Source organism: Marmota monax, unplaced genomic scaffold (assembly GCF_021218885.2).
Source record: "Marmota monax isolate L192 unplaced genomic scaffold, Marmota_monax_Labrador192_F-V1.1 WCK01_AAM20220418_F8-fsc00039, whole genome shotgun sequence".
NCBI classification, from domain to species: domain Eukaryota; kingdom Metazoa; phylum Chordata; class Mammalia; order Rodentia; family Sciuridae; genus Marmota; species Marmota monax.
This window is the reverse complement of record NW_026693602.1, coordinates 13,226,135-13,242,105: the sequence shown is the minus strand read 5'-3', so window position 1 is coordinate 13,242,105 and position 15,971 is coordinate 13,226,135.

The window sequence follows — 15,971 nt, the reverse complement described above, 5'->3', positions numbered from 1 at the left end:
GTGACCGCTGGAGTAGAAATAAAGTATGTGGGGGTGCAGGTTTATTTCACGAGCATCCTTACCTCCTCTCAGGCCCCCTCCTTACCTCACAATCGGCATTCCAGTATAGGTCTGGGAATGGTTCCATGTGTGACTGGGATTGCCACCCCCTTCCACTATTGGTTCCAGTGACTTAAACACTCCTGGGTATGTAACTAAAATGTTGAAAATAGGCTCTTCATTCTAGATTTGCTAGTCTCTCTAATTGAACAGCTGCATTCAAAGAGTGACGTTTAATAGATAGATTGAACCTGGGCAGATAGATAATGTGAAAGATAATAGAATTTTTATCACTTTCATTTCAACCCACTCCCAGAATAGCTACATTCTCTGAATAAAAAATAGTGGGGTGATTAGCTAGTTCAGTAGGGCCAGTGATAAACCCAGAAAATGTATAAAGTACAAGGTCCAGGAATGTTAAAGAAAAAGAGCATATGAGAAACAGGTAAAGGAGCCAAGCATTTTACCCAGAGCTGAGAAAAAGGACATGTATGTATGTGGAGAGTGTGTGTATGCGCACGTATGAGTGAGGAGATGGGGAGAGGAGTTTTGATCGCTATCATGTGGAAGGATCAGAAAAGATCTTAGACTCAAACTGTATTTGTGGCTTAAGAGGTTGCAATACATTACAAGAAGTTTTCTTTAGCAATTATTTGGTAACACCTGGGAAAGGCATCATTTCCAGTCACTGAATTTACAGTGGCTGAGGGGTTTCCAGTAATTGTTCGAGCCTTCTTAAGTTGTGTGGAAGGAGTCTTGCATACAGGTTGATGTTGAGAATGTGAACTAAAATTCTCCCCGACGCTGAGATTTCGTAATTCTCTAGTTTGGGTTCAGAGTGATATTTTTGGTCCTGATATCCCTAGCTGCAGTTATGTAGATTCCAAGATAGAAGAAACTGTGATATTCTCCCCAGTGTTTCTTAGCTATTGCTATGGGATTATGTCTTCTTTGACTTCTTGCTGATGATAGGGGTTTCAGACAGAGAGAAGCTCCTCCTTCTCCCCAAAGAAGAACTAAACACTGCTACTTGTGGTGCCTCTTTCAAGATGATGGGTCGGAGTGTTCTTCCTGTGGCCCGTTCTGGCATTTGCCAGTATCTCCTCACCACAGGGTAGAGCAGCTTCCATGGTTCTGTAGAGAATTACCTGCTTTCCTCAGCACTTAGGGTCTTCTGCTTGAATGACGCAGGGGTAGAGAGAAAGGGATCCGACACATTCTAAGAGCACAGGTTATATGATGGTGGAACACTTCCTCCTTTCTCTCTTAATGTATTGAGACGCGCATTGCTGGCACTCTGCTGGTTTCTTGAGGGATACGAGCTTAAAAGTTTGCTCCAGGAATCTGTTTTATTAATTAGGACATCTGACCTTGTGTATCAGACTGAGTCCAAATGGGCCACTCAAACCAGGACGACTCCAGGGAGCTTTCATAGGTACAGTTTGCAGAAGTGTGGGAAGGGAGTAAAGAAAGTTCCAGGGAACTTCAAGGGTCAGGTCCCTGGGCCTCCTACCACCTGGGGGTCTGAAGGGACGGGAGGCAATCTCTGGCACCTGGCAGGGAGGGTTCGCGTAGGGTTAGCTGTTTGAGGGTGTGTTGACTGTAGGGTCAATATTAGAGCAAATCTGAGGCAATTTAGCAGGGAACCAGGAGATCACGGTAGATGTGATCTCTCTCTCTCTCTCTCTCTCTCTCTCTCTCTCTCTCTGAAGCTACATGTTGCCTTTCCCACGTGGTATCCCTCAGCGGTTTCTTCTAGTATCTCATAGGCCCAGACTCCTGGGGTAGAGGCCCTGAAGAAGGGGGTGGCTGCAGGTACCCAGCTCTCCTGTCTGGCAGTAGGGGCGAATCTTGGAGAGCCCTGGGATGCCAGGATCAGACTATCTTGGGAAGAAGAAAATCTTTCTGTCCCTTGTCCTTCTCTCATCCAGAGGTCTCCTTCCCATCACAGGGCTGCAGTGGCCCTTCATTTCCTTTCTGATATGCGGTGTGACGGTCATGGGGGTAAAGTAGAAGGCCCTCCCTGAGCTTCCCCTGGCACTGAGAATGCAGAACACCAGGGGCAGAATCCATAGCCACCCTGAAACTCTCAGAAAGACTGACTACCCTGAAATGCACTCAGAAGACAGACCGGGGACTGTGCTGGAGAACGTGGGGCCATTTCTGCAGCTTCAGTGCTGCTCTGCCTCCGGCAGAAGGTCAGCCTCTCAGGACTGCCCTTCGCTTCCGTTCTGGTTAGGGAACAAACATCTTAAAGAGGTGACATCACAACCTGTGTTGGACATCTGCCTCTTCCTCACATCCCGCTAAGGAGAAATCAAGACTGTTCAACTCAGCAAACCCAGGGCAAGAATTTGGGCTTTACTATCCCAAAAATGTCATGCCGAAAGTCACAGAAGGGTTTTCAAATAGACATCGATGGCGTAGTTTTTGTAGATCTAACAGAAATCATAACTTATCTAAAAAACTGGATGGAAGTTGTTTAATAAACAAAAGGAAAGGCAGCAGGCTGGGAAAGATATCAGAGAAAAACAAAAAGCAGGTGTCGTGGCGATGGGGTACCACTCTTCCTGTTTTCTGTTGACCTTTGAGCAATGAGAGGACCAGTGTTCTGAGGATGCCTGCTCTGATCTTGGTAGACTTAGAGGAGGTAATAGTAATCGGTGTGCATTCAGGTATATATCATTGGTACAAAATAGGAAGTTGGAAGATGTTGTATGTTGTAACATAATACAGATAACATAATCATTTATGATTTTGTATTAAAATATTTTAAATAGGTCTCTGGCAAACTATTTTTCTATTTGTTAACCTAGTTAGTTCTGAGGTTGGCAAATGTTTTGTGTAAAGGTCCAGATTGTAAACGTTTTAGGTTTTGCAGTCCAGGTGGTCTGTCCAAGCTATTCAGCTGTCATTGTGTCTGAGTCACCACACAGTGCCTAGTGAAAGGACAGAGCTAAGTTCCCTTTCAACTTTATTTATAAAAATAGGAATGGGCTGAAATGGGTCTGCAGGCTGTAATTTGTGGACCCTTGACCTAGATATCAAAATTCTTTTTGTCTACCATTTCCGATTTTATATTCTAATGACCTCAGCAAAGCTAGGCAAAAATGCAGAAGCTGAATCCTTCTTTGCTCAGTTTTAGAGATACTCAATAAATTGGTAAAAATGTCTGTATTTTTACTGTTCCATTCTAAAATCTTAGGAACAACAAGCTTTTAGGTCATTTTATTAAAATAGATGCCACAGTCTGTCTGGGCACAAAATAATCGAGCCACCACAAAAGCCTTGTAGATTCAAACAGCAACTCTTTATTCCCAAACTCTCACCGGCACTCTACACGCACGTTCTGGGAAAAATCCACTCCCTCCACCGGGCTCTGCGTACCAATACTCTCAGAACCCCAGGAGAACTCAATGGGAACTCAAGGAGCGGGTGCCTGAGGCAGCAGGATTCGCCCTATTCCCAGCAGGATCCACCCTAAACCTGGAGCCACCCTAATCCAGCAGGATCCACCCCAAACCCAGAGCCACCCTAATCCCTGAGCAGGGTCACCTTTCAACCAAAAATGCCATGTGTCATGGCTCTCAGCAAATAGAGTCACATTTAGTAAGAACAGAGTATTAGGAACTCTTCATGTCCCCAGCAGTGACCACCAGGAGAGGATGATTCCAGGCAGATGCTGTCACCTTGACTAATGCCCTGGAACTTCTGATAGTTTTGTGTTTCAAAACGAAACATGTTCTTCCCTAATAATTTCTTGATGTGATCCATCGGTTCAGCACAGAGAGGCATGTGTTTCTTATTGGGGGTGAATCCATCAATGACTAAGAAGCTACCTAAACAGTAACAGGGGAAAATTTCCTCTAATTTGAGAAGAATGGATCTTGTCTATCAGGAATGGGATATAAACTGTGATCTTTCTTCAGTGGCTAGGTCTCTTTGTCTCTCTCTCACCTTTGTCAGGCACTGTAGCCCAAAACACGACCAGGAACACCCTGGTGTGTGAGCAGGCTGAGCTTATCTCTCGTTGCAGCATGAGACAACCCATGTCATGGTGCCTGGACGGCTCAAGATGGCCTCTGAGTTCTCCTCAGTCTGACTGAACTCCAGCTGCAATTCTTCCTGGCTTGAGGCACCTGACCTCTTGGAGAGTCGGCTTCAGAAAACTTGCCGTTGTAAATTCTTTCTCTCCCCCACTGAGGAGGAAACCTTCTGATAGTTCTTCTGATAGTCCCTGATAGTTCCATAACCCAGAAACACCTTGCTCAAGAGCATGTGAGACATTTCTTAGGAAAGGAATCATCAGGAGGACAGAGGGCCCTTGCCCCCAGTCTCTGTGGCAAGGTAGAAGGCAAACTTCAGGAAGCACCAACTAGCAAACACAGTGGCCCAATCCTGTGGCCAGAGTCTCCCCGGAGTCCTTCAGGGGTGTCCCATGAGCTCACCAGCACTCACTTGCCTTCTGTTTCTGCATATCCAGTTCAGTCTCTCTCTTTGTGGGATGGTCTTGAATGTCTTCTTTGCCTGTCGAACGCCATCCGGTATAACCAGCAACTATGGGTTATGTCATTCGGGGCTGGTAGAATATAGGATTTTAGTTTGGCTGGTACATTTTTTTTTGTGGGGGTGGGGAGTGTTCTAAGAAGCTGTGAGCTTACCCTGTGAGGAAGCAGACATATTCTATGAGCCACTCCGTCAACCTTACTTATAGGAAGTGTGGGGACAGAACTATAATCCGTACGTAGAGAAGTAGCAGTCACTCATTTAACGAGGGAGGGAACATTTTGTGTTTTGTGAGTTGCACAGTGAACTTGTGTGAGGTTGAAGTTCTGTGAAACCACTTAAGTGCAAGCAGAAGAACGAGAGGACCTGACTGAGCAAATGGGCTCACAGTGGCCGTGAGACCTACCTGGGAGGTCAGACTGGCTCTCACAGCTGGGGGCGGCTTCTCTCCTTATCACCTTGTTACATAAAAAGGGAGATGTCGCTGCTGGAAATGTAAACTTTTTAAAGATCAAGGGCAAAATAATGGTTTTGGAATTCATACTTTCAGCAGTTCAGAAGGGTCCTTTCAGACATACAAACACATACTCTGTGTGTCTCTGATTCTCCTAAGAACACTGTCTCATTATCTGGGATCTTGATAAACTAGGAGGAAGCTTTCCCTTAAGTCCCGGTGTGAATGGAACACCCACAGGGAGTCCTAAGCTCAGGACTGTTCTATCTGCGCTCAGTTCATATACTGGGGAGCAGTGTTCTTGGATGTTGATAGTAGTAAGGTTAGGATTTATTTTATCTTGGAATGAAGTTCTCATGATAAATACCTCACAAACTCATTGCTTTTGCTAAGTTGAACAATCTCTAATCAACAGGGTCTTTGCCAGAGATGGGATGAAACTCTTCCTGGTTGAATGACGTTCCAGGAACCAAACCACTGGTTCCTCAATTGGACCTTCAAGGCCTGTTCTTGCTTGGTTGAAGTGACAGTACGTGTGGCTGACTTCTGCAGGTCCACCTTGGTCTCGATGGAATATTCTCAGTCCATTGGATCTTCAGTTCATGGCGTAACAAACAGGGTGCACTCCTTTATTCATCCACTAATTCTTCCAAACAATCACTGAACCCTTTGTACACAGCAGGAGGCATCCTAGATGGTGGATACATAAAAGTTAAATAAAACAGACTCTCATGGATCCTAGCATTCATGGAGAGACAGACAACAGAAAAACACACCATTAAATAACATGGCGTGAGATATAGATAAAGACAACAGAATTAGGTTGGAAATGAGCCCAGGAAAGAGGTGTACAGAATTTTCTCTGAGGAGCTGAATTTACACTGAGACCTTAAAGGAGGGAAAGCATCAGTCATATAAAGGTTGAGATGAAGAGCGAATTCTTCCCTTGCCCTTTCCACAGTTGATCCAGCACAGATTTAATTAGTAGCCTGTTACCATTATTTTATTTATCCATCATTGGCTTGCTTTGCTGAATCTGCAACCTTATTAAATTATGTTCCTTTCCATTACATTTACACTTACATTTTTATCACACAGTTAGTGTGACAGCTTGACCCATCATGTCTCACAGATACATGCTGCCTTTAAGTGGTGGAGCACGACCTTCCCCTATCTTGCTCGTGGTATTCACTTGGTATTTCCGTGGTGTGAAGGACAGATTTTTTTCTTCATCCAAGTTTCTGATGGTGAGAAGTACCAGCCTGTATTTGTAGGTTTGATATATAGGTTAAGATCCAACAGCTTATCACAGTTTTATATAGATCAATACCCCAGGAAAAGCATGAGACCCTGGTACCTGGTCAGTTTAAATCTCTTTGTCATTTCCCATGTCCTGTTGACATGTTTAGGAGCTGTCTATTGATGCAGGAGTGGGGCACACACACATCCACGCGCGCACACACCTTCCTCTCCTTCCTCATTATCCCCTCGAACGATTTTCTCTTCTGTACTACAGACTGTGTCAGTGACATGCCCATCTTTCATTTTCCTCTGATTCTAAATCTCCATATCAGGATTCTGCCTCTCTTTCCTCTTGGACATCTACACGGTCACAGAGTTTGTTTGCTCAATCTGTTTTGCTTTCTCCCTTGTAGCCTGGCATTTTTCTATCTGGAGTACCTATTGTTCCAGGTCTGTGCTGTCTAACACAAGAGCCACTGGCTACATGTGGCTATTAAAATTCAATAATGTTAATTGAATTTAAAAATTTAGTTCCTTGGTTGCATTAGCCAGATTTCCAGGACTTTGAAGTGTTCCGTCATCACAGAAACTCCTATTGGGCAATGCTTCCCAGGCTATTACCACAATCTCTCAGCCTCCAGAATTGTGTGGGTTCTCAAGCAAAGCCTAACATCATCTGCTATTTCTTGCTGTCAGAATTAATCTTCTCAAAGAACTGTTCTAGATATTTGCTCCCTTGATCAAAAATCTTCAATGGCTTTCTCATTAACTTCAGAATTAAATTCAAGCTTTTGGTCTTGATACCCATAATGCTGTAAGAACTAATCTCTTTTTCTACTCATACAATTAGCAAACTTTTTTTTTTCTTTTATCGATGATACTCAGTTCTGCAAAGGGAACAGGAGGACTGATTCTATCCTATGCTGGTGATAAATTGACATTATTCCAGAAACAAAATAAGTACCTCATGGTAGTTGACTAATTTCATTTCCAGTCATATCAATTTTAAATCCAGTTGGGATGATGTTCATCACAGCTCAATATTTGGGAAAAGTCAGAAATACTCTAAATGCTCAACCCATAGGAAAATGCTGAAGTCAATCAGGCTGCACCTATACCAGTGAGTCTCTGCTTTGTAATCTTGATACCACAAAATATTTTACAGTGTTATTTCTTTCCACTCCCCATTCGTCCATCACTTCTTTATGTACATCAAGTACTTTACACGTATCCTCCATTTTTTGTATAAGCTGTTCTGCTGCTGGTAATGCTTTCTCTCTCCAGGCCACCAAATGCCTGCTGACACTTTGAAAAGGGGTCAGATTCCATCCCTTCTCTTGGACTCCTCCAGGCGTGACAGTGCTTGTCTTTATACTCCGTGGCCCCCAGGCAGCGTTTATCATACATGGTGGCAATCCAGTATTATGCCTTTATATTTTCCACTTACAAAATAAACAATCTCAAAGGCTAAAACAGTCTTTGCTTTTTAAATTTATCATTGTGTATTTAGCATGTGACAAGGCATCCTGGCCCATTTTAGTATTAAATATTTCTGAATAAATGAATGCAGGAATAATACTAAAGGTAGCTGTACTCATTAGTGCTTGGAGGATTCAGTGAACACTGTCAGATCTTCCTTTTCTTTCTTCTTCTTCTTCTTCTCCTTCTTTTTTTTTAAATGATAGAGTTGGGGAAATCAATGTGGGCAAAGAGGAGATAACCACAGAAATGAACTACAGGAATGCCAAAGGTTTAATTTTGTGTTATTGTTAGTGCTAATCCTCTTCAGGCTGTGTAAACTTTGTTCAGTTAAGCAAATACTCCAGAAGACAAAGATTTTATATTTACTGGGAAATTCACAGTTGCAAGTGCCTGTGTGTTTTCAGTGTCCTCAGGAACCTCAGCAAATAACTAACAGATTTGCATTTTCTTTCCACCTAGAGCGAAAGGTCTCTAGGTCCCTTACTGAACAATGACATTAAATAAATACTTAGAAAACAGGACCAGAGTTGGTAGAAGGGATTTGAGTTGATCTTTGATTTTGGAATAGATTACTCACAAATACTGTAGCTCGGTAAGGAGAACAGAATTAAAATTACATTTATAATTATATTTGTACTCACTCCATATGCACTGTTAACTTAAGGTTTTAAAAATCATGAGTTTTATATATCAGGCAGGTCAGGTAATTTTGAAACAAATATTCAATTCAAAGTTAAGCAAACTCATGGAGTTGGGAAAAAGTGGCTCTTGGTTATGTCTCCACTGGTACCTTAAAAAATCATATTAAAAAATTCATGCACAGCATTTCACCACCAAATCCCCCAATTTTATAGCATATGTTTAGGTTTTGGGAACTAAATTCATCAAGCTTATCTAATTTTTGATGCTCCATAAATAAATAATAAAAGGAAAGTCAATAAATCTAAATCACCTCTCCACATATTTATTTATATAAACTTACATTTTCAGGAATTTACATAATAATTTATATGGAGAAATGCTCTGCAGGGATTTTTGTCATCAATACTTGTCAGAGCATTTTGACTTTCCCCAAATTTATGAATTTTGCTTTACATATAGTAAAAAAGAAGACAGAAAGATGGTGATTTCCCGAAAATGACGGATCAAGATGCTGGAAACTGGAGTGGAAAAAAAATTCTTGGTTTCCACTTGAAAAGAGGAGATTTGAATATCAGTGTTTTTTGAAGCCAAGAGGAGCATTATCAGTGAGAAGTGTGCGCGGAAGCCACACTGTGTGACCAGTCACCATTACTTGGGAACAAAGACCACAAGGTCAATGGAAGGGTGGTCTGACTTGCGTGGTAACCTTGGCCGGTGCTCACCAACTTCTGATTTTCAGTGAGTTGTTAGTTGTTTAATGGTTTTACATGTATTTTTTTCTGGTGAAATGTAAATGCAACTTTTGAGTTGTTTTATTTCTTAAAACAGGCTACCCAGTTGTGGAGTGTCCTGGTCTTTGTTCCCAAGTAATGGTGACTGGTCACACAGGGTGGCCACAAATCTGAGGGAGGAAGCAAAACTCTTGGCTGGATTCTTAAAAGCCTGGTAAAGAGGTAGCTCCAGGGACAGAAGGAGTAAGAATGTCACAGCAGGTCCCAACAGACACCTGTCCCAATTACCCAGGAAGGGAAGAGCGGGGAGCTTTTGAGGGACCCTGCAAATAGGAGCACGAGGGCCCAGTGGTTGTTCTTCTGGAAAATGGTCCAATGTGGGGAGAACTGCTTCACTGTTCACTTTGAGCAAATTCAATAACTGTAAGGACCAGAGCACGTTTCCTCCCAGAGGCACAGCGAGTCTCTGAGGGAGACCACTGGGCTCTTTGGACAGTTCTTAGAGCATTTCAGAATTTTCTAGTGAATTTGTGTTATACAGTCTTGGCCCACTTTAGAAAATAATACAGTATATTTTTGCCTCTAAATACATTTGATTTTTCATTACATTTTCTTGGCCTGGATCCTGGAACTAGGTGACAATTTACCTCAGCAAGAGTCCTCTGTTTCCTTTTATGCATTGCTTCTTTGGAAAGAGGAGAAATCATTTTGCTGACAAAGTAATTTCTAAACCTCATCTCAACTGCATTCATTGAGGTAACCGGGTTATTCTCTTCTCCTGAAATCCCCACGACTTGCTCTTGGTATTGAATTATTTCCTTTATACCCTCATCTGGCCTGCCTTGTTTATGTCATCAGCATTATCTCCTGATGATCTGTTCATTTTCTTCCATCCAGAAACAAGCCTCTTCCCCTAAGTCCCTTCATCTGGTGCCTTCAACTTACACTAAATGTCCTTAATCTTTATATATCTAAAGAGAGTGATTGTCCTCTCTTAATAGATACAAACCACCTCCCGAGAAGTCTAGTTTCATTAGTTAAAGCAGGTGATGAGCCTTCGTTTAATCAACTATGGCTCACCACCTTGATCAATTTCTCAGTATGATTGTGCTTAGCTCCAGGAAATCTTTTCACTACAGTTTCTTAGACTTCTTCTTCTTCTTCTCCCCCCACCCCCTAATCTGGGAAGGAAAAAAATGCTGGAGATTTTCAGTTTTGAGTGTAATCGCAGTACTGTAGGAGGAAGAGTGAAAGAGAGGGGCATATGGCTACACATTCTTATACTATCTGGTGCAGAGAAGCCAGTTGCTATGGTCCTGGGAACAAAATGATACTTGGATTCAGTGTTCACTGGGGTAAGGAAAGCAGGGTCATTGTAGGAGTTCCAGAATGATCCCTATCTCCTTGAAATCTAAGATTTCTTCATGGAGTGGGTTGGAAATACCCCACCTCTATGAATATTCTCCTTCCTTTATGACCGTTTAATTCTTTTCACCACTATTTTCCATGGTAGACTGTGGTATTGGTCAGCAGTGACACACATTCATCTAACTCTTCCACGGTTGAGCATTGGGCCTGGTGTGTGGCTGGGGCCACATAAGAGGAGTGTCTAGAAGTCAGACAAAGCTTTCACACTGCAATAATTTTGCTCCCCAGCTGATCCTGATATATGATTCAAAGCCTCTTATTCTTATGATTGCCAATTGAGCACTTTTGCCACCATAACTTTGATTTTGATATGTGCCCGGATTCAAAAAGGGAGATTGGAGGGAACCCCCCCCCCCAACTATTTTTGCACTTTTCTTCTACAGAGAAAGATACCTTTGGAGTCATTGAAAGTGGGATATGGCTGTTTTCCTGTTCATCAATAGAGGAGTCTGCTGAATTTTTCAGGTCATCATGGATACATGTAAGGTGAAGGATGTCAGTTCCCTGCTCAAAACCTTCTGCTGGCTTCCTGTCACACACTGAATGAAGCCGAGTCTTCACCACAGGGTTTAAGCCCCTCTTCCATCTCATTTCTGACCATACGACCTTCAACATTCCTCTGGCTCCATGGACCCAGCTGCTCTTTCTTCAGTGCATCCCACATGGTTCTGTCTCAGAACCTTTCTACCTACTGTCCTTTCTGCTTGGAGCACTTTTCTTCCAGATGTTCCCCTCATGTCTCTAGTCAACTCCCACCACAGTCTTTAGCATCAGCTGAAGTTATATTCTATAAACTACCACATCAGGGACTTTGCCCGATCCAAACTGTCGTGTTCCTCAAAGCCAGGAGCAACGTGTCGCTCCTAGGAATCAGTCAATAAACAGTGACTAATTTTGCTGTTGTTAATGTGCCACTGTTGTTAATGTGCCGATATCATCACCATATTGTGATAATAGATTTCTTTACCTCCTTTAGTCACGGAGGAGTCATTCCTGGGATGTGTGGTCTTCCATTTAGTGCTATAGAAAAAAAGAAAATGATTTCATTTTGGTTTGGGGTGCTCCCTGTCTTGATCCATTCTGATCAAGAGCCGATTTAAATCAGTTATGTTGGGGGTGTTTAAAAAAGAAATGGATCCTTTAGAGAAATTTAGTAAAAATTATGGAAAAATTGATAAGTCTGTATTAAAATTTCCTAGTATCATGGTTTGAATATGAAATGTCTCCCCAAAGGTCCTGTGTTAATGCAGGAATATTCAGAGGTGAGACAATTGGATTGTGAGCACCATAACCTAATCAGTCCATCCTTGTTTGAACCCACTGATCTGGGTGGTAACTGTGGGCAGGAGGGGTGTGGCTGGAAGAGATGGGTTACGGGCAGTGTGCTCTGGAAGGGTTTTTTCCCCCTCATTTGGCCCTCCCACCCCCTGCTTCCTGGCTGTCATGCATTGAACTGCTTTCCCATTCCATGCTCATCCGCCATGATGTTCTGTCTCCTCTCAGGCCCAGAGTAATGGAGTTGGGTGAGCATGGACTGGATCTCTGAGACCTTGACCCCCAAACAAACTTTTCCTCCTCTAAGCTGTTCTGGTCAGGTATTTTTCATGAAAAGCTGACTAACACACCTAGTAAAGCTGGCACATGGGTTTCCTAGTACACACCTACAGCGACTTTCCTTTTCTTCGTGTTGGGGAGGCAGGTCTACGGATTGGTTGACATCTACTCTGTGGTAAGGAAAAATAGAAGGCAGAAGGGGTGGTGGCTAGAAATATCACAATGCCAAACAGAAGAAAGTCCCCACGTCCAGTGACAGTGCTTGAAACTGCAGAGTACAGATGGCTTTTGTGAGCCTGCCCTCTCCTATTCTGCATCATTCATCTTAGAGAGTCCCTGGCCTGTTCTTTGACCTGAGTTGCAGTATCACAGGCTCTTTCTAGTGCCACAGCTGTGCCCTCACGAGGATAGTGGTAGAAAGGTAAAAAACTGTCTCACTCCACAAAATTTCCTATGAGTTAACCGTATCAAAATTTCTTTTAGGAATTCTCATACAAGGTTAATTTAGTTAAGCACAAATTACACATACTAAAACTGGCTGGAAAAGAAATATTGTAACTCATATTCTTCTCCATTGTAAAATATTTCCTATTTGACCATGAATTTCATCTCAGTAACAGCATTAAACTGCCATGTGTAGATTTTAATTAGATCCCAATTTTGACTAATAGGTATGGCTTTTTATGTATTTAGTGAAAAAATTCCTTTCTCTCAGTGAATTACAATCCTTGCCGTATCCCAGCAGGTCCAGGCAGAGTTTGGTCTTTTTTCTTCAGTTGCTGCTATAATCTGTATTCTTAAGGTTCAGAATGCAAAGCCTGCAATCAGCTCATTAGTAGATCTGGCCATTATGCTCAAATTATACATTAATTTCACCTGAATTACTTGGAGCTAAGTAACAACAAAAAAAAATCTGCTTCAATATCTGCTGCCTTAAAGGTTATTGAATTCAATCGTATTGAGATAATAGTTTTAAATTAACATTTATATTGAACTTTACAGATATGCAGTTCTTAAATTATTGAAACTGGTTGCTCACATCACAGAAATGGCATCCCAACTAGATTTTGCTTCTAGCCTTTCCCTCTCTCACTCATTCATTATCTTGTCACCACGATGTTTCTCTGAGTCACAGATAGGGTTATGTGTCTGCCTGCTTGAAAACTGGCTTTGACTCCTTCCAACCTACAGAATTCCGTGCAGACCCCTTTGCTCAATGTTCTGCGCTATTTATAATTTCAAATCAAGCTGCCTCCCTCACCTCATCTCCCGCATATACTATGCTTCTCCCACACCTACCCTCTTCACACTGACCTTAACAACGAGCCATAATTTTCTAGTCATGCACACACTTTCCTGTCTCAGGCCCGTCCTCGTGTTTTTAGCTCTGTCTGATGAGCCTCCTTCCCTTTTCATTGGGTTACATTCAACTCCACCAAGATATCACCTCCCTGGGCTGCTGACCCTCTATTTATTTGCTTACTTCAGAAACAAGTTATTATAGTCTCTTTGAAGATTCAGAATAAAGAAAAAGTTCTTACTAAAAAGCAAAAGTAAAACCCCCCTCTGTACTGACTACCCAGGTAAGCCACTGGATGTGTAATACTTCATTATTCTATTTCCGCTTAGGAACCATCAAACGACTTGTGTATAAAATCTGTTCTGTTATTTATGTTTATAGAACCAATAAAAGCAGCGTGTTGCTGTTAGCTGGGCTCTTCGTCTGTGAATCAGCTGGCCGGGCGCAGGGACCCCCGTGCCCCCCAGTTCACCAAAAGGCAACTCACCCGGGAAGCTCAGGGTCCACTGCTAGACTGGCTCTGGCTTCCTGAGCTCCCTGGAAGGGGACTGAGCCTCTGCTCCCTCTGTGTACAGACCTGTTCTCACCAGCTCCTCTGCCAGCGCAGAGGAAGCTCAAGCAGCGCGAAGCGTGCTGTGGCGGAGGAAGCCACCAGACACCCAAGACACGTGTCTTTGAGGCTCAGGGAAAGCTTCCAGGAGGAAGGATCCGCAACTAGACTCCAAGTAGGAGCTGGTGTTAGGAATTAGCCAGCTAAGCAACAGGAAGCAGCGGATCTCGGGGGAGAGGAGCCCATGTGGGACCTGGAAGTCAAAGAAGCCAGAGCGCAACTGTCATGCAGCGTGGCTGCGTCACAGCGTCTGTGCCTGGGCTGTGCCTAGCGTGTGCGTGTGCACGGCTGCTGCCTAGGGCCAGCAGGCGCCAGGCAGAGGCCCAATGTTCCAAGGAAGTTCAGTTCAGTTCAGCAGCCAAACACCTTTTTTTTTTTTTTTTTTTTTTGCAAAAGTAGCTTTTAAACGTTTTTCTCCTTACCTGGTTATTGTTAGAATTCTATCAGATACTTAACACTTAATGAGAGCCTACTATGTGCAAGGCACTGTGTTGACTGCTATGGCGGACAAAGGAATTTGCAGGTCTCTGCACAAAAGAGATAAAGTCTGCATACAAATAAGTATAATGCAAGGTAGGAAGTGATAAGTGCCATATGAGGGATAAAAATAAAATGCTACGGGAGTTCAGAGGAGGGAGAATTCACGCATTTATGTGTGGCTGACCTATTTTTACTAACACTATGATAATCTTAGCTCTGCGACTCATCTCAACCATGGTGATGTTAATTTTGCAACTACTTTGACCTTCTACAGAGGACAGTCCCTCAAAAAACATCCTATTTATTGTACAAACTTGGTCCCACTCCTGAGTGTCTGCTTGCTGGCTGACAGCTAGAATGGAATTAAAGACTTAAGAGTTTCAGTGGGTCGAAGCTATAAATGAGAGGAGGTAATAGAAACAGAGGTTGCCATCAATCAAACCTGGCATCTGTGCCTCTTAAGTGTGGCCCATTGCAGAATTTTAATTGTTGTGAATGGACAGAGGGGAAAATGAAGAAAAACCAGGAAGTATTATTAATATTGTAACAGTAGGTTTCTATTCTGAGTGCAGTTGCTATTGCTTTGCCCATAGAAGAACACATTTAATTTGTGAAGAGACACCCATCCTTTCACTATAAGACACCTTCTATGCACACTGAGTGGACACCTCCAAATCAGAGGGACTCTATTCTATCTATAGCTGGTGGTTGTCAGCTGTGGCTTCCTCAGGCCCCCACAGGACCAGTTCCACTGGGTGGAGAGCCTAATTCACCAGACCTGCTAATTGGATGCCCCAAAGCACCAGATGAAGAGATCAGGATTAGTTCTTCTAAGTCCAGCTTTGTGCTCACTGAGTGTGATCATTTTATCCTAAATTCTGCTGAGCCTACCTGGCCTTTACGACTAGAGTTTACATCCTTCCATCTTTGAACAGGTGGCACTAAGCCTGTCAGCAGAAATAACTGTAACTTTCCATTCCCTTGAAATAATACTGGTCAGAACCAATACCTTGTACTTAATCTGATCCCTCAAGCAAACATTTCCAAAGAGGCAAATAGAGCAAATGCTGCTTGATGGAAAATCTCCCATTCAGAGCAGGATTCCTGACTCTTTGGCTGAGTAATTATGTCAGTAGGGCAGATTGGTTACCTCCTTGAGTCTCTGTTTCATCACCAACAAAACGGATTGTTGTGGGATTAAACATGAAGTGTAAACACAAGGCTTACAATGCTACATTAGGTAAAGTTTTATTTATTGAAGATCAAAAGCCTTTTGGCATTGAAAATGCTTTTTCATTTTCCTGGCTCTTACACATATGGTCATTTATTATCGCTATTTAATTTACAGATCAAAGTGGGAGCTCTGTTCTTCTGGACATGCAGTTGGAGACACTTCCAGAGAGCAGAGATGAGTGTGATTTTTGTCTGCCCTTTCAGGGGTTTGTGCATGCAGGCTCATTAAAGCAATGGTCATTTTGGTAAATTCAGTCAGTTGAAAATGAA